This window comes from Dendropsophus ebraccatus, chromosome 15 (genome assembly GCF_027789765.1).
Source record: "Dendropsophus ebraccatus isolate aDenEbr1 chromosome 15, aDenEbr1.pat, whole genome shotgun sequence".
Taxonomy (NCBI): Eukaryota; Metazoa; Chordata; class Amphibia; order Anura; family Hylidae; genus Dendropsophus; species Dendropsophus ebraccatus.
Window position 1 is genome coordinate 49,813,335 of NC_091468.1, and position 22,665 is coordinate 49,835,999.

The following is a 22,665-nucleotide window of genomic DNA, read 5'->3' on the forward strand; positions in this document are numbered from 1 at the left end:
ATTACATTTACTGATTCCATATAATAAAAGGGAGTTTGGTTTCTAAGCTATTAAAAATGTAGCTCTACAGCCATAAGCAGAGTAAGAGCATGTCAAGGGATATCGTACAACAATTGAGCTATTGTATTGTTCTAATTACTTTTGCTTGTTTGGACGTATGTATGTGTATATATAACAGAAGATGTATGTCATTTACTGCTCTAGGCAGCGGCATCTATAAAGTAGAGGTGGCCCCCTAGCAATTACCTATATTAAAAAAAAGGTAGGAATACAATGAAAAGTAAGGCTATATTTAGAGGACGAAGGTTACTCTTTTGAGAATAGTTGATGGTCGTGACTCTAACTCCCTGATACCTCTGCTTAGGTCAAAAGCAGGCCCACAACCGGGACCATTTCTGCATAGGGTGAGATGACTATCTCGCCTCAGGCAGAATATTACAGAGTCCTTAAATGGTGGCATGCTCCATTGAGTGCCTATATTTTTTATTGTCTATACACCAATTCATCCGATACAAAGACAAGCTGGAGGGCACTCAGTGGAAGGATGTAGTGGTGCACGTAGAAAGGAACATAATCCCAGTTGTATAGCAATCAAAGAGGTCCTGGCCCTCACCAACGTCTTTATTTTGCTTTACATATCCATAGACAATAAGAATGCAGGATGCTTCTTGGCAGTTGCCGAAACGCGTCCTGTGTTCTTATTGTCTATGGATATGTAAAGCCTAATAAAGATTAAAGAATTATGTTGGTGAGTGCCGGGACCTCTATGAATCAGATGACCTGCAAATGCAACTGACAGCTGGACACAGATGTGGAATACAAAAGCAGTTAGAGCTGGAAATGCAGCAGTTATTTGGACTATTGTATAGAGGTATACAGTACACTTTGTTGGTACTGTTACCAGAATTTCCATATGCTCACCTTTCTTATTTATAATTTTTAACGGGGAGCGGGTGCTATCCAGTTTTTCGGCTTTAGATAACAGAAAAGGTAGAGTTGGCCCTGCCCTAAATGCCGCCATTTTTAGACTACAGGTTCCTCTGGTAGCTATTCCTAAGCCCGTGGGCTGTAGAACTTCCTCGCTCCTCTTCCCATCCCTGTTCTTGCTTATTTGACAGCCAGCTGTTCAAATATCACACCTGCGAGATTTGGAAACCTGGCTCAGGATGGCATATTAGCAAGAAGACATTACAGTCCTCAGCACTTCAGGGGCTTGAAAACACCTTTTTGACACTTTTCTATGTTCTGGAGGCACAGATAGATATGAAAAGTACCAGGTATCTCCTTGACCCAACAGCGACTCTGTACCCACAATCTGCCCCCCACAAACCGCTTGTACCTTCTTATAGCTGCTTTTAATCCAAGATCTGTCCTGGGGTCCGCTCGGCAGGTGATGCAGTTATTGTCCTAAAAAACAACTTTTAAACTTGCAGCCCTTTGTCAAATTGCCGTGGCCTAGAGTGTCTGTGCATTAGACTTGCACCAGCCCTCCGTCCCTCCTCCCTGCCCTGTTCACCATAAGGAATGCCCCTGGGCAGCATTTCTGCTATTCACCTGTGTTAACACTGCACATGTGTTGGATAGTTAAAGGACAACTCCCATGAAAAGCTTTTTCCCAGTAATTGAAGCACAAAACAAAGTTATATAACTCTGTAATGTGCTTCAATCACCTATCTGCCCCCCCTTCCCTGTCTTTCCTCCCTCCACACCCCACCAGGAAGTGCAAGAAACTTACACATACCTAATTACTGTTGTCACCAGTTTCTTCTCTCATCTCCTTCTTGTGACGATGAGTCATCAGCAGGAGGGCTGCTCTAGCTCCTGTTACACCAGCCTCCCCCTCCCCTGCCTTGTCAGGTGACTCAGCTTGCTCAGCTCCCATTGGCTGAGCAATTACAAGCCATCTGAGTCATGTCACTTGCTTATCTTCCTTCGGGACAGACTCCCAGCACATAGGCAGCTCCCCCCTCCCCTCATACTCTCTTCTGCTGCCAAGTGGACTCATTGAGTGAATGAGTCATGTCACTAGGGAAGATAAACAAGTGACATGGACTAAGATGGCTTGCAGTTGCTCAGCCAATGGGAGCTGAGCAAGCTGAGTCACCTGACAAGGCAGGGGAGGGGGAGGCTGGTGTAACAGGAGCTATAGCAGCCCTCCTGCTGATGACTCATCGTCACAAGAAGGAGCTGAGAGAAGAAACTGGTGAGGACAGTAATTAGGTCTGTATGAGTGCACTTCCTGGTGTGGGGTGGAGGGGGGAAAAGATAGGTGATTGAAGCACATTACAGAGTTATATAACTTTGTAATGTGCTTCAATTACTGGGAAAAGGTTTTTCATGGGAGTTGTCCTTTAAGACACCTGTGCAGTTTTTAGACAAGTGATGAATAGAAAAAAATCCTGCCCAGGGGCATTCCTAATGGTGAAGAGGGTGGGGAGGAGGGACGGAGAGGCGGTGTAAGCCTGGGCACAGACACTCTAGGCCACACCAATTTGACACAGGGCTGCAAGTTTAAAAGTATGTTTTTAGGACCATAACCAGGGCTGTATTAACAGCTGCTGCTGCCCTAGGCACTAAACCTGAAGACGCCCCATCTTCACGCACCTATTGGCGATACCAGACCTGACCAATACCACCATACCTCCCACCCCCCTGGAAAAGACACCAGATTTAATGGCAAGTCTGAACAGGAGGAGGGAAACTAAAAAAATAAAACAAAAAAAAGTTTTTTCTGTCCCCCTGCTCCCTGGTGCTGCCCCCCTGCAAGGTGCTGCCCTAGGCACCGGACCACGGGTGCCTAATGGTAAATACGGCCCTGACCATAACTGCATCACCTGCTGAACGGACCCCAGGGCAGATCTTGGATTAAAAGCAGCTATCTGAAGGTACAAGCGGTCAGGAGGGGGCAGATTGTGGGTACAGAGTCGCCTTTTTCTTTAAGTGAATGTACCATCAGGTACCATTGCTGCTTTTTTTTTTTTATATCAGTTCATCGTCGCCGGCGGCTTTGTCCTTTTTTTTGTGCTGCCGCCTGGTTCCCGAGCTCAGCACTGGTCTTTTTTTAAGCCCTCCGCCCCCCAGTGTTGCCTGCCCCCAGTGCTCTGGGGCGGGCTGGTGCTCGGAAAAAGAGCAGTGCCAAGCACGGGAACCAGCCGGTGGTTCAAAAAAAGGACCGCGCCACCAGGATCCCCACGCCAGCGCCGATCCATTTAAGGTAAAAAAAACAAAAAAAAAACAGCAATGTCCCTCATGATACGTTCGCTTTAAGTAATAAAAATAAAACCGCATGTAAAAATAAATCTACACTAACTTACAATCTAAACTAATTTTACGCTATTTCTTTTATTATTATTGAGAGACCATATAAGCTGTATTCATCACAGTGTTGCAGACAAAGTTTATTCTACCACTGATAACTTAGAAGTTGATGTGTAGCTAAGAATATCTCCCTATGATGTAGACTTGTGTGTTTTTATAAGCTGCTACCTTGAAAAATGCCATGCATACTTTCTTAAAGGCATTGTTATCTGTACCAGCTTCCATTTGTCTGTCTCAGGAGGGCTCAGGCATTTTTCTAAACCCTCAAAGCCTTCTCCAGCTCACTAAATTTTAACCGGGGATAATTATTATCCTCAGATGTCGGATGACATTATCCTGTTACTGAAATGCTTTTCCCAGTTCCATGGGAAAAGATAGCCCTTGAAATTTTATGGGTTGCACTTCTTTTTGCACTTGACACCGGGCATAGATGGTTTGACAGTCTATAGCTATAGAAAGCTTTTAAAACATTTATAAAATGACATACCTGGGAAACTTTTATTGTCAGCCATATAATATTAAAGTGGATGTGTCAGCCACAGATCGACAGTAAACTGAAGTGTCTGCTAAGACTAGATCTACGGGGTGGGGGATCAGAACAGATAAGCTTTTTTTTCTCTTTCTTTATTTCTATTCCTGCCTTAGCATTATACTTAAAGCAACTCTGTACCCACAAGCTGAACCCCCAAACCCTTTCGGATAGCTGCTTTTAATCAAAGATCTTTCCTGGGGTCCGTATGGCAGGTGATGCAGTGATTGTCCTAAAAAACAACTTTTTAAACTTGCAGCCCTGTGTCACATTGGCGTGGCTTAGAGCAGTGCTTCTCAACTCCAGTCCTCATGGCCACCAACAGGTCATGTTTTGAGGATTTCCTTAGTATTTCACAGGTGATATAATTATCCTCAGTTCATCAGGTACTATCACAGGTGTTCTCTGTATGGGATATCCACAAAACATGACCTGTTGGTGGGCCACAAGGACTGGAGTTGAGAAGCACTGGCCTAGAGTACCCAAGCTATAGGATTGCACTGCCTCACCGTCCCTCCTCCCCGCCCTCTTCATCAATATCAATGCCCCTAGAACAATGTCTGCTATTCATCAACTGTGAACACTGCACATGGGTTGGATCGTTAAGGCACCTGTGCAGTGTTCAGACAAGTGAAGAATAGGAAAAATCCTACCCAGCGGCGTTCATAATGGTGGGGAGGAGGGACGGAGAGGCGGTGCAGGCCTAGACACTCTAGGCCACGCCAGTTTGACACAGGGCTGCAAGTTTAAAAGTTGTTTTTAGGACAATAACTGCATCCCCTGCCGAACGGACCCCAGAAGAGATCTTGAATTAAAAGCAGCTATCCGAAGGTACAAGCGGTTTGGGGGGGGGGTGTAAGATTGTGGGTACAGAGTCTCTTTAACATTATACTTTCTTTTTTTTTTTGTCTCTTTAAAAGTTTAATCCATAGTACTTTATTATACAATTTTGAGTTAATAGAGGGAGCCCTTTAAACAGGTTCCCTGTTTCTTGGCCAGGTGGACAGTGGCGCTACAAAGAGCATCTCTTGCTCTGGAGTACCTGTCCTCCACTGTGTGATTCTTAATTTCACATGTGGTCGCACTTTTTTAGCAATGGGTGTAAACAAATAGATATTTCTTTAGGCTGCCTTGAAAACATGGATACAGCCTATGGCTATGTGTTCACTTCGGAAACATATCTGGAAAAGGTGGCTGTGTTGTTAAATAGACGACCGCTTTTAAAGCGAGTCTGTACCCACAATCTGTCCCCCACAAAACCGCTTGTACCGTCAGATAGCTGCTTTTAACCCAAGATCTGTCCTGGGGTGCATTCGGCAGGTGATGCAGTTATTGTTCTGAAAAACAACTAAATTTGCAGCCCTGTGTCAAACTGCCGTGGCCTAGAGTGTCTGTGCCTTATGCTGGCACAACCTCTCTGTCCCTCTTCCCCGCCTTCTTCATTATTAGGAATGTTCCATGCAGGTTTTCTCCTATTCCTCACTTGTCTGAACACTGCTCAGGTGCCTTAACGATCCAACTCATGTGCAGTGTTCACACAGGTGATGTATAGTAGAAAATCTGCCTGGAGCATTCCTAATGATGAAGAGGGTGGGAAGGAGGGACAGAGAGGTTGTGCCAGCCTAATGCACAGACACTTTAGGCCTTGCCAGTTTGATACGGGACTGCAAGTTTAAAAGTTGTTTTTCAGGACAATAACTGCATCACCTGCTGAAAGGACCCCAGGACAGATCTTGGTTTAAAAGCAGCTATCCGAAGGTACAAGTGGTTTGGGGGGGGGGGGGTCAGATTGTGGGTACAGAGTCACTTTAATGATGGTGATCATTAATAATGGCCATTTATTAGACGTCCGCCTTCCCCGACATTTTACCAATGTGGGAACATAGCCATAGGCTGCTAACCAAAGTTGTGTGTGTGAAGTCATCCTTAGTATGTTCACTGGTTGGTAATTGGTAAAAAGCCACTGCTTGCTGGACTGCAACTTACTGATGCTCCCGCTGCTGCCATGGTCACTAGTCAAGTACAACGCATTTCTGAGGCCTAGTAAATCTAAGCCTGGTCAGGAATCTTGAAATTCTTGGATGGGATTACATATTATGTAAAACTAAAATTTGATCAACTGGAAAAAAACACAAGGATCACCATTAATAATATAATAAAAATTATTCTTATAGATTGTAAGCCCTCACGGGCAGGGTCCTCTTTCCCCATGTACCAGTTTGCCATTCACCTTCATGTAATGTGTTTTTGATCTTGTAGTGTTTGTTAACCCCTATAGCTTGTATAGCGCTCTGGAAACAAGGGCGCTCTACAAATAAATAATAATAATAATTGAAGAGAAAAAAAAAATGCTGTACATATACAGTACTTGGTTTGCCCCAGTTAGTGAACCAATGCATATTTTATCCCACATGCTAAATGCCAGGGGGAAAAAAGGTAATACAAAGCCAGTATGGCTATTTTGGTTTATACAAAGTAACAATAGAAAGTGATGAAAAAAATCCTATAAACCCTAAATTAGTACCAAAGAAAATACAGTTTGTCCCACAAAAAACGAACCCTCATATAGTCATCTTATTTGTAAAAATAAAAAAAAAAGTTATAGCTTTTAAGATTTTTTTTGAAAAGTGATTTACAGAATAAAAGTAGATGTATAATGGTGGATCCAGTATATTAGTTGCCAGTTTACCAGTGAGCTAAATCTTTAGAGAACCTTAAGGGCGTTTGCTATAGATCGACATACACAAGTGGGTGCTTTATTGGACCGAGACACTATGCCTTGGGGGACTTAAGGGTGTGTATCATACATGTATACTTCCAACAGAAATCTGACCTGGAGAACTTAAGAGGCTTATAGTATACATTTACAATATAGGATAATGGTAGAGAACCCCCTTGACCTGAAGTACATAAGGGTTAATACTAAACACATTCTTTACAAAGTGTAAGTTAAGAAGATATGACTAAAGAACACCTGAAGTGGAGATATGAGGAGCCTGCATTGCACATTTTATAGGTGGTACTTGACAAGAAGAAGAGAACGCCTGGACTAGAGATTTGTATAAGTTGGTATGATAGGGTTTCTGCTTGAGTACAACTCTAAGCTGGCATAGTGAGTCATATAGGCTGTGCAGGGCTTTCTGGGAAAACATATGCAATTTAGCTTTCGGCTAGAATAAAAAGACCTGGCTCTCTTGTGCCACCTATTTAATGTTAGGTTCCTTGACAGTGCCCAATCCTTGAAATAAGCCAAAGGCAAGAGGATCCATCTGTACATAAGGGTCTGACTGGTTGACAAGCCTTTGATTTCAGTCTGAGGAATTAAGGTGTTTCCTGGGGAGAGTGCCAAGCTGGTATAGGTAGGCTGAGGGGCCTATTCCACGGGAACGATAATCGCCCGAATTGGCTAGATTCGGCTGATTATCGCTCGGTGGAATAGAGAAAACGATCAGCCGATGATCGTGTCATCGGCTGATCAATTATTTAGGGCCAAACCTAAAATCATCGGTCCCCCACCGCGCATCGGTAACGATGTTCCTGCAGCCCTCGCTTAACGATCATTGGGGGCGTGGAATAGGCCCAGTAAACAAGCGCCGATCTAGCAGATCGGCGCTTGTTTACATAATTGATCGGGCCCTGCTTGGCCTGTGGAATAGGACCTTTTAGGGTACTATTACACATGCCGACTATGCCCCGATCACTTTAGTAAATGAGCACTGATCTGCTAGATAGGCGCTTGTTTACTATACCTATTAAACGGCTTGATAACATTGTTAGCGATGTCCATGCAGCCCTTGCCCAAACACTTTACACCTTACCTCTCCCCGCTCCCGGTCTTCTCTCCTGTGCTTTGCAGCTTCCTGGTTCGGGTGGCAACAGCATCTGAGCGGCGCTGCAGCCGCTGGGACCGGGAAGCTGCGGAGCACAGGAGAGAACACCGGGAGCGGGGAGTGGTAAGGTGTAAAGTGTTTGGGGAATCGTCAGCTCCGCATCACTATTACACATAGCCCGACGATTTTAAATCCAAACCTCAATCAACGATCAGCCGATGATCACTGTCATCGGCTGATCATTGTCTCTATTACATGGAGCGTTAATCGTCTGAATCGGCCCCATTCGGCTGATTATCCCTCTGTGTAATAGGGCCCTTACAGACCAAGCAATGCTTTCTGGAAAAAACAGTATGCACATTAGCTCTCCTCCAGAAGGAAGCTGGACTTACATATAAGTTGGTGGAAAGCTTCACGCCCAGAATCCTTCTTGGATTCGTTTTCCTGTGACATTATTAGTTTGTATTGTTTAGAATACTCTGCCCTTTTTTATAATTTTTATTACAGGTTGTAGCTTTGCCAGAACTGTCATTCATGTTGAGAGTTTTAGGACTCCGCTGCTGCTGTAGTTTACATGTGGCATATGGCTTTTTTTTTTTTTTAAATAGCTGCAATACTAACTTGTTCGACCACACACGCACAGTATAGTCTCCAGCCACTTAAGCATGTAAACAGTCTGGCTTCCTTACTGAGTAAGAATATATGTATATACATATATTTTCGTATCCTTGCACGATCAGCATTTTTAAGAGAGTCCAGCATAGTTTGGTACACAACTGTATCAACAAGGTTTTGGCTTCTATAAAGCAAGTCTGGAAAAAATATCAGTATCTTTCAGCTATAAGGGGAAATGTTAGTAGGCAAGAGACCTTATAATAATCCCATTAGTATTAGGCACAGCAACATGTAAGCCATAACGTTAAAAACAAGATTATATACTGTTTAATAAAGCAGTCATTTATTGCAAATTAGTACTTTGGTTCCTGTGTTATTTTAAAAGTGGTGTGTTCTTTTTTGATGGAAATTTATATTACAGCATTCACTTGCACAGTGTGCCGATGGAGTACTCCCTGCTTTACTGCACATGCTGCAAATGCTTCTGGACCATATTACCGTACTGTATTTTCCGGCATTTAAGATGACTGGACGTAAAAGACAACCCCCAACTCTTCCAGTTAAAATATAGAGCTTGGGACATACTCGCTGTAAAGGACTACCCCTCTTCAAACGTAAACCAAATAAAAATTAATAAAAAAACATCAGACAGCAGCAAGATCTGAGAGGCAGAGAAGGAGGTACAGTAATACCGGTAGGATACAAGGGTGGGCCAGACGGGTGAGGTGAGTTTTTCTGGGCACAGCGACACTCTACTGGATCTATTTTTTTTCTATACACCAGACACCTGCAGCTTGCTCTGCCCTTCATACGGTCACTGCATACGGTGGAGATGCAGATGTTTTTTATTTTCCCCCACCGTATGTGCCGACCACAGATTCTTTAGTCCGGTTCCGAAGTGTTTCAGCACCCGCCCTATAACACAACACCCGGTGTAAAAGACGACCCCTGACTTCTGAGAAGATTTTTCGGGGTTAAAAAGTAGTCTATTTTTGCTCCTGCCGTCCGCTTCTCCCCGGGTCCCGCGCGCGATCTAGCTTCACAGCGGCCTGTCAGCTGATAGGCCGCTCAGCCAATCACAGGCTGGGACCACCGCGGCCTGTGATTGGCTGAGCAGCCTATCAGCTGACAGGCCGTTGTGAAGCTAGAGCGCGCGCGGGGCCCAGGGAGAAGCGGACGGCAGGAGCAGCCCTGGAACGTGGATGGGTGATGTATATCGTTAGTCGCTGCCCGTGCACCGCTATTACTCGCAGCGGTGCGCAGTCGGCGCCCGACAAAAATAGGTTCTAACCTATATCAACGATCAGCCAATGATCGTTGTCATCGGCTGATCGTTGCATTTATTACACGGAGCGATAATCGGCCGAATTGGCCCGATTCGGCCGATTATCTTTCCTTTTAATAGTACCCTATGAATCCTTAGGAGACCAGGACCGCCCAACTTACAAACGCTGGCTGATTTACATGCAGCATGAGGTGTTCTTGTTATGCCTAATGCTAAATGCTAAAATGCTAAGATACCTCTATGGTCTGTGAGACATCCCTAGGCCTCATGCTCATTTCTGTAATATGGTGTTGTATGTAGGCGTGGATGCTGGGAATAAGACGCGGACAGCAAGTAGTGAGTCTTCGTGAGTCTCTACTAATCCATGGCTAGGATGAGAGATTCCAGCAAAATTAAAATAAATTAATTTCTGACATGAAGATTGATATTTCGAAACTGACACCCTGGCACAGCGTTGGAGAGCTGTGCCCAGCAGCCATAAGGTACTGGTTCAAAGTCACACTCTATTAGGGAGGTGGTTGGGGTCCCTTTAAGAATATAATATTCTTCGAATTTAACTAATAAACCTGTCAAATATTTCATAAAATAGCCATATTGGCAAACTGGGAATTCCAGCGGGCCTCATGCCTACTTTTCCTCACAGCACGTCTGGCCAAGTTGTATCCAAGCAGGAGAACAGAGCTTGGCTCGAGGAGGAGTACACAATCAAAGACATTCTACTTTGAAAAGCTCAAGCTCCACAGTATTCTACTTTTTCCTCTACTTTTATATCTTTTTGACAATGAGCACACTGTACACGTGGTTATCTATGTTGGCAGCTCTCAAAGGGATCATAGCTACGGCATGGAAGCAAGTCGACCTTGAGCGTCCTCTCCAATGCCATCATGCAACATGTGTTGAAAGATGTCCGCGGATGGATCTCTTGGCGAAGAAAAATAACAATATTTAGCTTTTTCCATTGCAAGAGTCATTTAGGGTCATGATGCTCCATGGCCTGGCAATGTTTTTCTGACAAGCGTAGTTTTTTGTTACATGGTTAATCACCTGTCAGAAAAGAACTCTATAGGAGAATTCATTATGATTTACTATAGCTGTCAGCACCAGCTGTATCACAAATAAATTCACAAATTCTTCTGTCGAGGGAAATCCTGAGGTGACAGTAGTGCCAAAGGGCAAGGAGGTGTTAAGCAACATTTCTCATCTTTGCTTCTGCTGTCTTACTGGAAAAATAGAGCCTGACAGTGGGAAACTGAAGTACAGATAAGGACCCATGCAAGTCACTTGAGAACTGAGAATGATGCTGACCAGAGTGGTTATCAGGAAATTAGCAGAAAGGGAACCTTGTGTTAATAACGGGCCTGAAATTATTTGTTAAATGATTAGGGATAAGAATTCTCCAGTCCGACGGAGCTCATTCATTAGAGAGTGCTGATTTACGGAGGCCGGTCTTGCTTGCCTTGGCACTTATTTAGTACAATTTGGAACGTGTAATATCATTTGAGTTATTGCTCGATGACGATTATTCCATAAAGATTTCAACAAGGAGCCCTCGTTGGTTTTGTTGCATCAAAATAACCTTTCATTAAGTCCTCTGGTGGTAGAAAATGATTGGAACCAAAATGTCATCCGTACGGTTTACTGGTGTTTGTTTTTGCTTTGTGACCTTATTAAATTTGTTTTATGGTGGTTAAGTGGCACCAGAACAAAAGAGAAAACTAATTTTCGTAAAAGAATAAAGGCGCACATCAATTGACAGTGAGACAATATTTTGCAAACAAATTTTACATTGTGTTTCAAGTGTCAAGCCGAGAACTCTTGCAGCAGTGCCGATCACCTGAGGACTGTTGAATGACAGATATAAAATGAAAGGAGTCTTTCCGATTGTCCTTTAAAGCTGAATGCTTTTTGGTCTCTTGCCTCAGAAATATAGAGGGACACCTCATATTGCTCAGTATAAAGGAGAAAAGTCTGATAGAGGGGTAAAAAAAATCATCATGGGCAGGGGGTGGGGGGAGAATAAAAAAAGACTATGCTTATTGCTCGCAGTGCTGCTCCGCATCACTGGGCTCCCGTACCCCACCGGCAGTCATTTTCTTCCCAGTTCCGGGTACGTCACAACCCTGGTTCCACATCACAGACTGGTGGGATTTATCCAATCAGTGACTGCAGCAATGTCCTGCCCTAGTCACTGACTGGCTGAGCGAGCATCCGTCAGCCGGGTCGTGATGTACAGTAGCTGGTGGGGAGGTCCGAAAACAGCCTGCAGGGTCCAGTAGCAGGATGCGGCTCTGCGTGCGCATTGGGACAGGTGACTATAACTTGTGTTGTTGATAGGGTACTCCAGTGCACCGTTTTTATGAAGATGCAGTAATATGCTTATGAGGTAATTTGGAGCTTTGGGGACAGTACACCTTGGTGCACCAGTACAGCTGCCATTAGCTCTTCTGGCAGTGCCCCTAGGATTCTACACTAGTGGCTGTAAGTAGCCAGCATTGTGTAAATTAATATCATGACTGTATGAAGGAATTCAGGGAACTCTGCATCAAAAACAGATAACCTAAACCCTCATACAGGTACTGTATATCATGAAATTAATTTTGAAATTCCTAGATTAAAAAGGTAAGGCAAAATTTATTAAGACCAGCCTATTACATGTTGGGCTTAAAGGAGTAGTCCCATCTCAACTAACATATGCAAACTGGTAGGGTGCGTCAAGTTGATTACTTTTGCTAAAAATTATATAATTTTTAAGTTATTTAGCATTGTATTGCATAAAATATGTATTTCATACAATAGAAAATCAGAATCTAATATTTGGTCCAGAAACCTTTGTTTGCAGTTACAGAGGTCAGACATTTACTGTAGTTCTTGGCCAAGTTTGTACACACTGCAACAAGGATTATGTCCCACTGCTCCATACACATCTTCTTCAGATCTTTCAGGCTTTGGGGCTGTCACTGAGTTTCAGCTCCTTCCAAAGATGGTCTATTAGGTTCAGGTTTGGAGACAAGCTAGGCCACTCCAGGACCTTGAAATACTTCTTACGGAGCCACTTCATAAGAAGTTTCGGGTAATTGTCATGTTGGAATACCCAGCCACAACCTATCTTCAATGCTTTTAGTGAGGGAAGGAGGTTGTTTGGGATGGAAAGTATGATGTTTCCACCCCCATGCTTCATGGGTGGGACTGTGTTCTTGGGGTTGGACTTATTCTTCTTCTTCCTCTAAACACAGCAAGTGGAGTTGACACCATAAAGTTCTATTTTGGTCTCATCTGACCACATGACCTTCTCCCACGCCTCCTCTGCATCATCTGGATGGTCTATAGCGAACTTCACAAGGGTCTGGCCATGTGCTGTTGAGAGAAGGGGGACATTGCGTGCAGTGCAGGATTTTAATTCATGAAGGTGGAGTGTATTACCAACAGCAATCTTTCGGACTCTGGTCCATGCTCTCTTTAGGCCATTGACCAGGTTCTCTCTTGTAGTTCTGGGCTGGTTCCTGACCTGTTTCAGAATCATACTTACCCCTATGAGGAGAGATCTTGTAAGGAGCACCAGGCTGAGGAAGATTGACAGTCATCTTGTGTTTCTTCCATTTTCTAATAATTGCACGAGCAGTTGTTGCCTCCTTACCAAGCTGCTTGCCTTTGTCCTATAGCCCATCCCAGCCTTGAGCAGGTCTACTTTAGCAGCATCCTTTAATTCCAGCATACTAGTATTTTAGATTGTGTTCTTAACCCAAGTCTCTGCTGATCAATCTTAAATTGTATAGTGCTCTGCTGTAATTCTAGCTTATGAGAAAGACCTCCTTTTGTGCTCCCCAATTGTTTGCATCTCACACAACCACCTTACAAGACTTTGCCCAAGCTTCCCCCATACTCCTGAACTCTCTACCCCGACACGTACGGCTCTCATCCACCATCAAGACCTTCACAAGTAACCTGAAAATCCATCTCTTCAAACTAAGCTATAACCTACAATAATTCTGCTTCACACTTTGACTGGCTGCACCTTACCTTCTGTCTCTCTCCCCTTGCCTCATAGAGTGTAAGCCCTCGTGAGTAGGGTCCTATCTCTTCATGTACCAGTCTGCCATTTGTCTTACTCATGTAATGTGTTTTTAATCTTGTAATGTTCCTGTTTGTCACCCCGTATCGCTTGTATAACGCTCTGGAATCAAGGGTGCTTTATACATAAATAATACTAATTATGAGAAGAGATAAGGCCTGTACGATATGCACATTGGATAACCTAAAGCTTTGCAGGGATAGATGGGTACCCAGAATAGTACTAAATCAGCCAAGATAAGATGCAGTGTTATGAATGTCCTCAAAAGAGTCTATGAGCTGTGACTGACAAACTTCACAAATTAGCTGTGAAGATCCATTGACAAGTCATCATGTTTACTTAAAGGTAAAAGATTTTCTTTTCTATGTATAGGATGTCATTAAAGAAAGTGTTGACAGCCTAAAATTCCCATAGCATTGCCCTAGCTTCATGACACTAAAAACAATTCGAAGGTCCAAACTCGTTTTGTCAGTTTGGTAGAGCACATTAAATGGCACTTCCATGTTTTACTATATTTTAATATACCAAAATTATCTGAGGGTCCTTGCAGATTTTGTAAGTGAATTTGCTTCTGCTCTGAACAGTTCCTGACACGGACAGAGGTGTCAGCAGAGAGCACCGTGCCAGACTGAAAAGGACATACAGCAACTGATAAGTACTGGAAGACTTAAAGGGAACCAATCACCTCAAAAATGCATATATAGCTTTTTAAATGTGCTGTTAGAGCACACAGCACACTTTCCATACATATTTCTATATACTCCCTGCCTCCCCCGTGTAATCCAGAAAGTAACTTTATAAAACTGCGCCCGGTATGCAAATTACATAAGGTAGTCACCTGGGCAGTGTTCGGCTAGATGGTAGTCACAGTCAGTCCGGGTCCCCTGGGCGTCCTCCGGCGGTAATCACGCCCCTCTGGGCGTGATTCAAATCACCCAGTAGCTCTGACATCACTCGGGAGCACGACGTCGGCGCGCCTACGTCTTACGCTGCCGCGCATGCGCAGTACAGCCGCTCCCATTCTGGCTGTACTGCGCCTGTGCAGAATAGCCTCAAACTCCGTCTCACACTGAGTTTGAAGCTATTCTGCACAGGCGCAGTACAGCCTGAATGGAAGCTGCTGTACTGCGCATGCGTGGCGGCGTAAAAACGTAGGTGCGCAGACGTCATGCACGGCGCGCTCTCGAGTGACGTCGGAGCTACTGGGTGATTTGAATCACGCCCAGAGGGGCGTGATTACCGCCGGAGGATGCCCAGGGGACCCGGACTGACTGTCACTACCATCTAGCCGAACACCGCCCAGGTGGCTACCTGATGTAATTTGCATACCGGGCGCCAGTTTTATAAAGTTACTTTATGGATTACACAGGGGAGGCAGGGAGTATATAAAAACATGTATGGAAAGTGTGCTGTATGCTTTAACAGCACATTTAAAAAGCTATATATGCATTTTTGAGGTGATTGGTTCCCTTTAAGATTTCTAAATAGAAGTAAATTACAAATCTCTAGCACTTTATGGCACCAGTTGATGTGAAAGAAATTTTTTTTTTCCTGAACTACCCCTTTAAAGTGTACCTGTCAATATAACTTTCAAAATCTAAATCAACAGTAGATGTGATATAAAGCAAGTTTGCAATTTACATTCATTATTTTTTTTTTAGTCATCATGAAAAAACACGGCACTTCCTGTTTTCTGACTCTTTTTTTTTCCTCAGAAAACAGGAAGTCCTGTGTATCCCAGGCCATCTGAGCACTCACAGACAGAAGGCAGTCATGTGATTGATGGACCGTAACTCTCTGTACTGGCCAGAATTCCTGGGTTTAGACTGTTTTTGTCAACAAGCACAAGTCAGAAGATCTGCCTTCAGGAGACTGGACCTGGATTTCTGGTAAGTTCAGCTTTGTTCTTCAGCATGATAGCAAAAAAAATAATGAATGTAGAAGGCAAACTTTCTTTGTATCACATCTAAAATGACCCAGCGGACTGCGACGATTTTCATTTTTGCGCTTTAGTTTTTTCCTCCTTCCCTTCTAAGAGCTCTAGCACTTTCATTTTTCTATCTACGGGGCCATGTAAACGCTTGTTTTTTTCAGGTGTACTTTTTAATGGCGCCTTTCATTCTACCATAATACGTATGATGGGACCCCAAAAATATTATTTATGAAAATATAAATTGGTGAAATTGTTAAAAAAGAATGCAATATGATACCTTTTGGGGGGTTCCTGTATCTACAGGGACACAATCCAAGATGTGAAGGCAAGAACTTAGCTTAACCGGACTGCTGCTTGATGACGCTGAGAAGTAGCGTCATGTGTGGTTGCCGAGGATACGGACGGCACCAATCAGGACGGTGGTCGGGTGCAGTCGCACTGTTTTTATTTGCAAATGAATCTTGATCGGCATTGAGAGGCAGCGTCATACACGGTTACCATGAAGATGGACTGTTCCAATCAGTGTAGAGGTCGGGCGCAGCCGCGCTGTGTTTGTCTACAAACGGACCTGGGAGTGCAGCACGGATCTTTGCTGGATGTGATCCGCAGGTGGGACCATAGATCGCCGTTTGGTAGGAGGTACAGATATGAATTATATATAATCCCAGGCGGGAAATTAGACATCAATGGACTGATATAACAGTAAAATGGATAAAGTATGCTGATTATGTTAACTCCGCCCCATAACATCTATGATTGGTTGTGATTTTATTGATTGTGTATGTGTATTGGATATTCATTGTATATAAGGGTGTATTGCTCGGCATTATGGTAGACTTGAGAAAGGCTCAGGATTGTTAAGAGCCGAAACGTCTTTTTATATGCATATGGCAAAATAAAGTAACTTTTTTCACCGCACGGATGCTGTCTCCAAACCCCATTTTTTGTTGAATTGTGAATCAGGTGGTGGCCGACCTGAGTGGGGACTGTGCATCCAACGTGGAGGTTCCGCTGTTCCTACCGGTGGAGAATACGTTATGCACTATACAGTCAAAGCGACATGATACCGTTATTCTTTAGGTCAGTCCGAACACAACTACAGTATATGTATGTTTACACAGATTTTCTTATGTTATATATATTTTTTTTATGAAATCCCTTTTGCAATTAATTATTGATAAAATGGTCCTATTGTGACTGTTATAACGGTTTTAGTTTGGTGTGTCATTTTTTGCGCCATGATCTCTATTTTTTATTAATACCATATTTGTGTAGCCCGGACGTTTCTATCTTTTTTTATTCATCTTTTTTTTTATATATAATGTAACAAAATCCTGTCCGTTTGCCATTCGCGATAATGATTTATATTTTAATAGTTTCGACAATTACGCACGCCACAGTATATAATATGTTCATTTATTTATTTTTATATGCTTTATTTATAAAATGGGGAAGGGCTGTACGTCCAGGGTCGTCTAGGGGTTAAAGTGATGTTGTCACCCCCTTTCCATATAAGGAGTTCTTAGCACCATTCTTAAGGTTATATTGTGAGCATTCTATATTTTACTTTATAAAGGATTTCTTTGTGGTCTCTCCCCTCAAAAATGAATGTTATTGTTGGTGGACAGTGCTGTAGGGGCAGGGCTTAATGGCAGTGGAACCCCATATCTCCACCCACATCGGCGCCATAGGCCCTCTCCCCTCTGTGGTATCATAACTGTCTAGACCCTCCGCCTCCACAGCCATTAGAATAAACCGACCTAGTGGCCTAGGGTCTACCCCTTCTAATCCGGCTTTCACAGAGGGGTGCTATTCCTCTAGGTCAGCCCATTCTGATGACACTGCAGAGGGAGCGGGGTGTAGACACCTATGACATCACAGAGGGGGTGGTGGCCTATGCACCGATGTGGGCGGAGATATGGGGTTCCGCAGTCATTAAGCCCTGCCCCTACCCTACGACACTGTCTAGCAACAATAACATGCATTTAGGGGGAGAGACCACAATGAAATCCTTTAAACTGTAAGATATGAACTGTCCACAATATAATCTTAAGAATGGTGCTAAGAATTCCTTTTATGAAAAGGGGGTGACAATATCACTTTAAATATTTAAATTTTATCTGTATACAAATATTGTGGTGAACATGCTGCAAATTATTTTTTTGTTTCTTTTGAAAGAGACAGAAATCTGTAATGAGGAGTCATATACTTTGTGGTTACTCTTGATAATCCTTATAAAAAAATTTCCCAAAACCCAAAGAATAATGCATGTTTCTTTCTTTATCTGGAATTGTCATCAACATTTATTTCTCAGGATTCTTTAGCTTCATCTTGGCGTTCCCAGTATAAAGTAACACCGCAAAAGTCACCACATTTATCCACCTCAGCAGCCCTGACCCAGATCTATTGATTACCATTCCTTAGTGGTGTGTGTGCGGATACCGCTCAGTCTTATCAATGAGTTTTCAAAGTAACTAAGAATTAGTTAAGTGTTCACACCACTTGTGAAACCCCACTAAGGGCCCTATTACACGGGACAATTATCATGTGAAAAATCGTTATATCGGAACTAATGACTATCTCTGTGTTATGATAAACGATTTCCGGTCATTTCCAAAAGTGCTTGTTTGAGATCGTTTAACGTTAACTGGCGAAAACGAAAAATTGCTTTGTCTAATATAGTACCTTAACCTGTGTAACAGGAGTGGCACAGAATCACTTCAAGCTGTGGCATACTTTGTGGTGGTATTGGAAACAATCTGCCGAGCAAAGTAATGCTTACTTTTTACAAATAACAGAAAATTGGACATCCGCTCCCCACCATTTGAGAATGAAGTGTTTACTGAAGGATTCTAATTTGTTTTGAATGCACAAAGTACTGTATACCACACCAGACTGGCTTCCGGTCTTTGCCACGTGGATGCCAAAGGAGTTGTCTCCAGCTCCCAAGTTCACAAATCTCCAAGTTTTATTTCTTTATATTAAAAATGCTTTTTGAAGTGGAAGTAATCTTAGGTTGGGTTCACACATTCCGCTGCGCTGCAAGTTTGCCTGTGAAATCCCCTGTGATTCCCGGTTATATCACTTTGTATGGGTTTACATACTCGCAGCAGAACTTTCATTCTGTTGTCAGTATGTAAAGCCCCTTGACCCGCCGCTGCCTGGTGAATACTTTGCCTATCTTTGCTCTGTCCTGCTTCAGTAGCTTCTGGTTTCTGAGCCAGTGGCTGTGGTGGGACGTCAGGGAGTCGCAACTGAACTCGCATAATGTCATAATGCCCAGCAGCTTTATGAAGCTATCTCAGGAGCTGAGCTCGCTTTAGAAAGGTTAAAGACTGTAGCCGGGTTCTCACAGTCATTGATGGACAGCAGCGATTGCACTGCCACCCGCCATACTTACCTACGTGCAGTCTGATTGCCATCTTCTCATAGAGTCTGCGTCAGGTAGTTTCTAGGAGCAGAGTACCGATATTACTGATCAATGCTATACAATGTCTTGGCATTGAACTGTATAAGAAATCTAATAATTGCTTGTAATAGTCCCCTAGAGGGCCTTAAAAAGTGTAATAAAAATAAAAAAAAAAATGTATAACTCCCTCCTAATAAGAATCCAAATCACAAAAGTAAGCATTTGGTGTCGTATGCGTAAATACCGAAATTGCAGGGTTTTTTTTTTTTGTCACCTCATATGTCTTAAAAACATTATCAAAAAGTTCCATCTACACCAAAGAGCCATTCAAAACTACAGGTAATTGCACAAATAAAGGGCCCCTAAACAGCTTCATTGATTAAGAAAAAAAGATCATAGGGGTTAGAGACAATTTTAAGCATTTTTATGTTGCCAAAAGACAGCAGTTTTAGAGTTTAAAAATATTAGAAAAGCTATTTAAAATATTACTTTTTACAACCTTTAAAGATACTTTTTTCACATATTCACTATTATGTGAAATGCTTAATTTGTAGGAAAATAATTTATGTTTTTATCACGGGGATTCCCTCAATATCTCCCACTGAAAAAGGAATAACTCTTGCTGTGTTATGGGAAAACTTTAAAAGGCTATTCCAGGAAGTCAATGTTATAATTTTTTTTTATAGACTTGAGGAGGTGGTAAACATATAAAAAAAAGTTATATAGCTATATTTACTCTCCCTGCTCCCCTGCCATGGCTGCTGTCACAGAACTCTGTCCTGATGTGTGGTTAAGGGGAACAGAGGTAGCTAAGCATGTTTTTTTTTATTTTATGTTCAACACCTCCTTGAAAGGGGCTTTCTGGCCAAATGGAAAACTTAGTTGCCTCCATATATGCTATATGTTACAATCAATGACCACATACTTACCTCCCTTGCTCCCCCACTGCTCTCACTGTGTGGTGTTATGGTCCTGAGGAACAGAGGAAGCAAAGCATGTTTTTTTTATTTTATGTTCACCACCACCTTGAAAGGGGCTTTCTGGGCAAATGGAAAACATACTTACCTCCCTTGCTCCCTCACTGCTCTCACTGTGTGGTGTTATGGTCCTGGCTGTGCTCCTGTTCTGGCAGCTTCAGATGATATCCCGCATCCCCACTTAGCATAGCTGGTCATATCAGAAGGTAAAATGGGAGCAAAACCTGGACCAGAAGATCCCAAAGTGGGAGAAGTGAGGAAGGTAAGTATGCAGTCATTTTTTGTTGTAATTAGAGATCAGCGAAGATTTTGCTTACTTTGTTTTGCTTTGTACAATGCAAAACTGATTGGTGTTCAGATACAGTAGGCTGGCAGCTCTGGCAGGTAGCCATGTAACTTTATTGGCATACTGAGTGCTTAGTACTTAGCTTTAAGTTCCCAGCTCTCAGGATGCCAGTCAGACAGTGGCTGGGAGAAAGATGGAGGCAGCATGACTATGAATCTGTAACTCCACCCCTATGCCTTTTACTACTCATCAGGAAAGGGCATTAAAGAGCTATTTTTCAAATACTTCCCGATTGCTAAACACAACTTCGGAGAGTTGTGTCTGTCCGCTACAAGGTACTAAAGGGGGAAGAGGGCTTACACACCATGACCTATGCCCTTTAAGGATTGCAATTATATAGTAAACAAAATAATGATAACATGTTTCCCGTCCACACTGGGCACTTCACTGGATTTTTCATTGGAGCTGTGCTGTAATACCAGACCCAGCCCATGGGTGAGAGAGACGCTGTTTCAAGATAAAAAAAAAAAGACTCTTATTTGCTAATTTTATTTAAACCCTTTAAGTTGGCATGGAAGGATTCTTCCCACAACCTCTTATATAAGAATGCTAATTATAGGCTTAAGATTTACATAATTGCTAAAAGTGTTGTGCCATGATGACAGATATCTAAGCAGTAAGCACCATTGTACATGTCATTGTACCAGAAACTTTCTCAATCAATTTGTCCTCTATGTCGAATCCAAATTGCAATCATTGTTCTTGCTGATGATTACATCTTGTTAGGTTGATTGCTCGAGAAAATGAGCGGCAATGGTGGAAGCGGAATGATGTGCCAACAGTCTTGAGTTCTTGTGTGAAAACATTGCTTATAGGATAGATCTATTTTATCCTGAGCTACAAGAAATGTAAACCCGATTCAGCAATGTAATTGCATACACAATTTAAAGTTATAAAGTTTCCCTCGTAGACTTGTATGGTATAGTTTGTAAATTTCACATAACTAATGTAAATGTTTGTTCACATTGTGAACTCCTAAATATGTTTCCATGCAGAAAAAGAGATGTAAAGTGGAGGAGTCATCGGTTTTTCCCCATATAATGAAAACAAAAATAATTATGATCCCACCACCCCCAGCCCCCTGGATTTTTTCAGAAGTACCCCTTTAATTTCTGCCTCTCTCTCAAACACACACAGTCTGCTGGAGCCATAGCACACTGCTATACAGTCTTACTTCCCACTTATTTTGGTTCCTTGGAGTAGTCTGGAATGAGACACTTTCCCAGGTACTGGAACACTTGTAAAAGTCATTCTGCTTTCCAAGACTCCATAAATAAATTTCTGATTTCTTAGTTTCTGTGAATCCTCCTGAAGATTTGCTTAAAGTAGTTTGGTGTTTAGCATTTATTCACTAAATAACACACATTACAAAGTTATACAAGTTTGTATTGTATTATTTAAGGGAATGCCCCCCTTCCTCATGTTTCCCCCCCATCTACGCTAGACCCTGAAGTGTGGTGCATTATACTTACGTATTCGCTGCTGACCCTGGCCGTCATCTTGGAACAATGACGTCATCTTTAGGAGGCCGGCCCGACGGCTCCAGCCTTCCCTTATGCCGGCCCCCCTCCAGCTCTTCATCAGCTGCTCAGCCGAGTCTAGCGTGGGTGGGGGGAAACATGGGGAAGGAGGGAATTCACTTAAATAACACTTGTATAACTTTGTATTGTGTGTTATTTAGTAAATAAATGTTTAACACCGCACTACCCCTTTAAAGGAGAACTCCTGACAAAGGTAGAAAAAACAGGGAAGGCCAGGGGTGTTGGGTACATAACAATCAAGTCCTACTTACCCATCCTGATGACCCCACAACTGCAGCACCACTGCTCACTGTCAACCTCTGGACTCCTGTATCTCCCTGGTTCCTGTTTCAAGACCTGGCAGGAACTACATGCTCAACCAATCAGTGATTGGAAAGGTTTTCTGCCTCAGTCACTGATTGGCTGAGCAGGCATTGAACGGTGGCACTGTGCTGCATGGACACTGGGATTTTGAGGGATCCCTTGATTATTATGTTTCCACAACCCCCTGCCCTCCCTGTCTTTTTACATTTAGCACGTAGCACCTGCTAGATAAAACAGGAACCTGGAAGATACAGGAGTCTAGAGGGTAACAGTGACATCGGGACGGTTAAGTTTCTACTGATTATCCATCAGGCTCAATGTGGGTTATTTTATGTTTTGTGTGGCAAAGTTGCAGTTCACCCAAAATTATGTAAGATTTTAGAGTGTTGTTCAATAGTCTTGCTTTAAAGAGATCAATGAATCAAGCACCATACAAATTTATTAAAGGAGAAGTCCGCCAAAAGTTTTTATTTAAGTATTGTATTGCCCCCCAAAAGTTATACAAACCCC

General features: G+C 42.8%; 1 protein-coding gene across 6 annotated transcripts in view; it reads left to right on the top strand.

Annotated features, from left to right (window-relative positions):
* The window catches only part of SLX4IP (SLX4 interacting protein), a 112,777-nt gene that overhangs the window by 18,884 nt on the left and 71,228 nt on the right, over positions 1-22,665 (top strand). The gene's annotated exons all lie outside the window — the stretch shown is intronic.